Genomic DNA, 6,293 nt, shown 5'->3' with positions numbered 1-6,293 from the left:
TAGATACATGAGTTCATTTCTGGGCTCTCTATTCTGTTCCATTGGTCTATGTATCTCTTCTTATGCTAGTACCAGACTGTTTGGATTACAGTGGGCTTGTAATATAATTTGATATCAGGAATTATGATCCCACTTACTTTGTTCCTCTTTCTCAAAATTGCCACAGCTATTGGGGATCACTTACAGTTCTATATAAATTTTTGAAATGTTTGTTCTATATCTGTGAAATATGTTATTGGTATTTTAATAGGGCTTGCGTTTAATCTATAAATTGCTTTGGGTAGTATGGACATTTTGATGATGTTAATTCTTCTCATCCATGAACACGGTATATGTTTCCATTTGTTTGTGTCTTCCTTGGTTTCTTTCTTTAGTGTTGTGTAGTTTTCTGAATACAGGTCTTTTACCTCCTCGGTTAGGTTTATTCCTAGGTATTTTATTTTTTTGTTGCTATATCAAATGGGATTTTTTTCTCCATTTCTGCTTCTGCTGTTTCATTGTTGGTATACAAAAATGTCTTTGATTTCTGAATACTGACTTTGTACCCTGCTGTTTTGCCAAATTCATTTATTAAGTTGAGCAGTTTTTTGGCTGAGTCTATAGGACTTTCTATGTATACCATCATGTCATCTGCAAACAATGACAGTTTTGTTTCCTTCTCTCCAATTTGGATGCCTTTTATTTCCCTTTCTTGTCTGATCACTGTGGCTGAACTTCCAATACTATGTTGAATAGAAGTGGTGAAAGTGAACAACCTTGTCTTGTTGGTGATCGTAGTGGAAAAGATTTTAGTTTTTGCCCATTGAGCATGATGTTGGCTGTAGTTCTCTCATATATAGCCTTTATTACTTTGAGTAATGCTCCCTCTATTCCCACTTTGCTGGGTGTTTTTATCACAAATGGGTACTATACCTTATCAAATGCATTTTCTGCATCTACTGCTAAAATCCTGTGATTTTTGACTTTCCTTTTTCATGTGAGGTACTACATTTATGGATTTTCAAATATTGTACCATCCTTGCATCCCTGGGATGAATCCCACTTGATCATGATGTATGATCTTTTTAATGTTTTTCTGGATTGGTTTTGCCAAAATTTTGTTGAGGTTTAGCATCTATGTTCATCAGTGATACTGGTCTGTAGCTTTCTTTCTTTGTTATGTCCTTATCCAGTTTTAGGATTAGGATAATGCTGGCCTCATAAAAAGAGTTTGGAAGTCTTCCCTCTTCTGGGATGTTTTGCAATAGTCTGAGATGGATAGGGGTTAGTTCGTTCCTAGATGTTTTGTAAAATTCTCCTATGAAGCTGTTTAATCCAGGGCTTTTGTGTACTGGGATTATTCTGATTACTGCTTCAGTTTCACTAGCTGTTATCACTATGCTCAGGCTTTCTGCTGCTTCTTCGTTGAATTTTGGAAGATTATATTTTTCTAGAAATTTGTCCACTACACCCAAGTTTTCAAATTTCTTGGTATATAGATGTTTGTAGTAATTTTTTTACAATCCTTTATATTTCTGTGGTTTCAGTTGAAATCTCTCTTCTTCCATTTCTGATTTTATTTATTGGGGTTCTCTCTCTTTTTGTCTTGATTTGTCTGCTCAAAGGCTTGTCGAGTTTGTTTATCTTTTCAAAGAACCAGTTCATGGATTTATTGATCAGTTGAATTGTTCTTCTTGTCTTTATATCATTTAATTGTGCTCTGATACTGGTTATTTCCTTCCTTCTGCTCCATCTGCAATTTGTTTGTTGTTGCTCCTCCAGTTCTTGTACATGTAGGGTTACAGTGTTCCTCCATCTTGTCCAGAAATCTGGTTGGAATATTTTTTTTCAACACTTCTCTGTCAGTCTGTGTATGCCTTTTGTACTGAGGTGGGTCTCTTGTAGGCAGCATACGTGTGGTCATGGTGTATTATCCATTCACCTACAGTATAGCCTTTTATTGGAGCATTTAATCCATTTACATTTAAGGTTATTATTGGTAGGTACTTATTCATTGCCATTTTTCCCCTTTGTACCTGTGTTCCTCTGTCTCTCACTCTTTTCCTTCACCTTCTTTTTTATTTCTTCTTTTTTTATTGATGTTCAAATACAGTTGTCTCCATTTTCCCACCACCACTTTCCCCCACACTACCCACCGCCACCTCCCACCCTCAATCCTACCCTCTTTGGCTTAGTCCATGGGTCCTTTTTACATGTTCATTTACGACGCTTCTTTCATCTTCTTAAAGCAGTCCCTTTAGCATGTCTTGCAATGCTGGTTTGGTGGAGGGATATTCTTTCAGCCTTCTATGTGTGAGAAACTCCACATTTCACCTTCCATTTTAATTTAGAGCCTTGCTGAGTAGAGTAGTCTTGATTGCAGGCCTTTGCTTTTCATTACTTGGAAAATTTTTTGCCATTCCTTTCTGGCTTATAGTGTTGAGAATTCAGGTGCTAGCCTTATTGGAACTCCCTTGTATGTTACTTCCTGATTCTCCCTAGCCACCTTTAATATTCTTCCTTTGTCTTTAGAAGTTGGCATTTTAATTATGATATGTCTTGGAGTAGGCTTCTTTGGTTCATCTTCATTGGGACCCTCTGTGTTTCCTGAGTTTGTGTGGCTTTTCCCCTCTCCAGGTTAAGAAAGTTTTCTGTCATTTTTTGAAATGTGTTTTCTATCCTTTGCTCCTTTTCTTGTCCTTCTGATATGTGTATGATTCCAGTTTTGTTGTGTTTCTTGTTGTTTTGCAGTTCCTTTAAGCCATCTTCATATTTTTTTAGTCTTTTTTCATCCAGCTGCTCTACCTGGGCATTTATTTCTACCTTGTCTTCCAGTTCACTAATTTGGTCCTCTGTTTCATCCAGCATGCTTGCAATTCCTTCTAGTGTATTTTTTTATTTTAGGTATTGTATTCTTCATTTCTTCCTGGTTCTTGTTTATAGTTTTTATTTCCTTTTTCATACTTTTGTAGTTCTTACTCAGTTCCTTGTAGCTGTCAGTGAGTTCCTTGAGCATCTTTATCACCATTCTTTTGAATTCTACATCTGATATTTTGCTTGCCTTCATTTCATTTAGCTCTTTTACTGGGGAGTCTTTCATGCCTTTTGATTTCAGGTTCTTTCTTTGTCTCCCCATTTTAGGTGATTATTTTTTGTTTCTGTGATTCCAGATGCTCTGCTTTTCCAGCTCTCTTCAGAGGGAGAACTTCTGTGGTAGGGGTTCTATGGGACTCAATGTGTGGTCTCTTTGATCTTTTTCTCTGGATTCTCTATGGTTGCCCTTTCTTCTGTTCCTGTGGGTTCTATTTTTGTACTTGGGCTTTGCCTGTTGGTGGTTACTTTGTTGGTGGGTTCTCCCTTCCATCAAGTTTACTGGTATTCTCCAAGTCCACTTTGTCTTGTATTCTGTTTTACATATGTCAGTTAAGAAGGCAATACTACCAGGCAACCAAACCTATGCCAGCAAAAACAATCCCCCTACCACATTAGCAGCCTCAACTAGAATTGAACTAATATTAATAAAGGTGAAGAGAAATTTGGGGATATTATAAGATATGACAAAGGGAACATAACATGACTAAAAGGGGGAAATTTTTGTTGTGTGGTAAGATGGAGGATAATTGATGAAAATTAGGATAGAATCAAGTCAAAGAAAGGGAGAGAACAAAATTTAAGCCATAAGCAAAACACAAAAGTGCAATGGGTACAATGGGGTAAGAAGAAGGAAGTTTATACTATGAGTTTTGAAGTAAAACTGAGAGGTACTGGACCAACCAGAGTAAAACTGCAGAAAAACCATAGCAAGCTCAAGAAGAATGACAATTGAATGTAGTTCAATAAAGGTGAAATGGGAATAAGAATATTTTAAAACAGTGAAAAGTGATTATGAGATGTCTACAGTAAAGAAAAATGACTTTGAGGGGATAGAGGAAGCAAGCTAATAAAAGTAAGGAGTAAAGAGTAAAGTCCAGGTTAAGAGAGGGGAATAAAGAAAGAAAAGAAAAAAGAAGAAAATGGGAGAGAGGAAAAAAGAAAAAAAGGAGAAAAAGTTTTAATGAAATATAATTCCTTACTCAACTTATCAGGGGCAGGTGAAGGCCAAATGGAGTATATTAGCAGGAGAGTATTCTATGGGATTTAAAGTACAAACAAATAGTGAACAAATAGGATATCCTTTAGAGAAGTATAGCCATAACCATATTTCACTAGACTAGCCACTGTTTATGAAAGCTGAAAAAGAAATAAGACTCCTATCAGAAGGGACAACAATGTGAGCTGACTTGAGAAAGAAGAGCACTTATGCCATGGAAGAGAAATAGCGAGTAAGAGATAGAAACTTGGAGTAGTGTGAGAGAAAATAAAGTTAACTTCAAAAGTAATAATGCTCAGGAAGGTGGGAAAATGGACTAAGACCAGCTAAGGGTGCTGTGTGAGATTTGGAATAACAATAGTATGATAAGAAATACATAATCTGAATAAAAAGAATTAAAAGTAAAAGACGAAGAGTAATGTGTTATTTGGAATACAAATAAAAAAAGGAGAAAAATTAAAATGAAATATAAACGGAAGAATAAAAAACAAATCAAACAATAAAAACAACCAAACGAAACCAAACAAAAATATAAATAAATGTAAAGAAGAGAAACGAAAAAAAAAAAAGCAAGTTCTGAAGGAGAACAAAATGAAATTGTCTCAGCTGTTGGTGTTTACTGTCTGACTTTGTTTTGGGTCCTTCTCTGGTTTTCTTACTGCTCCAGGTCTTATTGTCTCATGCTTTAAAAAAAACAAAACAAAATACCAAGACCTCCTACTAATTTTATACCCTCCAATATGGTTTTGCAGGTCTTCCAGGATCCCACAGGCAGAGTGAAGGCTGGGCTGCATTTTTTTTCCTTTCCTGTGGTTCTGTGAGGATGGGGGCTCAGTCTGGGCTATAATAGTCATAGGTGCCCAGTTTCTAGCCCATGCACTCACAGCACTATGCAGCCTACACTGTCCACTCTGTATATTTGCACCAGGCCAGTGCTGAAAATCCACCTCGTTTTGCAATTCTTTTATCAGTTTGTGAGGTGCACTGAGTGGGAGCAAATTGCGTTCTCCCCTTCTTTGTTGGCCTAGCCTTTGAGCAAGCTCAAGGATCCTGAACAGCTACTGAGATCGTCTTTTGAGAAAGGTCCTGTTGGGGGTTGCTTGCAGCCCCTAACAAGCACCCAGCTTTCCACACAGGCCAACTCTCTAACCAGTCCAGAGTCTATCTGGGTCATAGCCAGTCACTGCTCATCTCTTCTACCAACTTCTGGTGTCACCTGGCTCCCAAAATTCTCTGGTACTGTCTCAGCCAGTGACAGCTGGCCCAGCAGGTATACACTGCCAGTTTTGTGTCACTTACTCCTTTTTGAGTGCCCCCCTACAGTAACTTTAAGTGTCCAGGTCTCTGCTGGAGTGAGTCTAAGACTTCCCTATTCTGGGAGGAAAGGGAGCTTCTGGGTTGCTGTCACTGACCCAGCTCTCCTCCAATGCTCCCACAGCAGCCTTGGGTCTCTGACACAAGGCCCAGGGACCTTCCCATCAGCCTACAAAATCTCCTTACCATCCATTTTTACATGTCCTCTGCACTCTGTGGCTTCCACACTTCATATCAGCTGAGAATCTGTTGGGTGTTCACTCTGTTCTTTGGAAGACCATCTAGATGTCCCAGTTCAGTGAACAGAGCAAATGGACTCAGCTCCCACCTACTGGCTGCCATCTTCCCTCCCTCTATGACTTCATAGTTGTTTTATGCACTCACCTATTGATGGACACTTAGGCAGCTTCCATATCTTGGCAATTATAAATAATGCTGCAATGAACATAGGGGTGCTTATGTTCTTTTAAATTAGTGTTTTGAGTTCCTTCAGATATTCTCAGAAGTGGGATCACTGGGTCAAAAGGCAGTTCTATTTTTAATGTTTGAAGGTATCTCCATACTGCTTTCCACAGTGGCTGCACCCATCTGCATTCCCACCAAGAGTGCAAAAGTGTTCCCCTTTCTCCACCTTCTCTCCAGCACTTTTTGTGTGTTGATTTATTGATGATAGCTATTCTGACAGGTGTGAGGTGATATCTCATTGTGTTTTTAATTGGTATTTCTCTGATGATTAGTGACATTGAGCATCTTTTCATATGTCTATTGACCATCTGCATATCCTCTTTGGAGAAGTGTCTATTCAGGTACTTTGATCATTTTTTAATTGGGTTGTTTGGTTTTTTTGGTGTTGAGTTTTCAAGTACTTTATAAATTTTGGATATTAACCCATTATCAGATGTATTAGAAA

The sequence above is a fragment of the Phyllostomus hastatus genome, unplaced genomic scaffold (assembly GCF_019186645.2).
Source record: "Phyllostomus hastatus isolate PE091 unplaced genomic scaffold, TTU_PhHast_1.1 phas_scaffold_28, whole genome shotgun sequence".
Classification (NCBI taxonomy): Eukaryota; Metazoa; Chordata; class Mammalia; order Chiroptera; family Phyllostomidae; genus Phyllostomus; species Phyllostomus hastatus.
The sequence above is the reverse complement of the archived record's forward strand: the minus strand, read 5'-3'. Positions refer to the sequence as shown.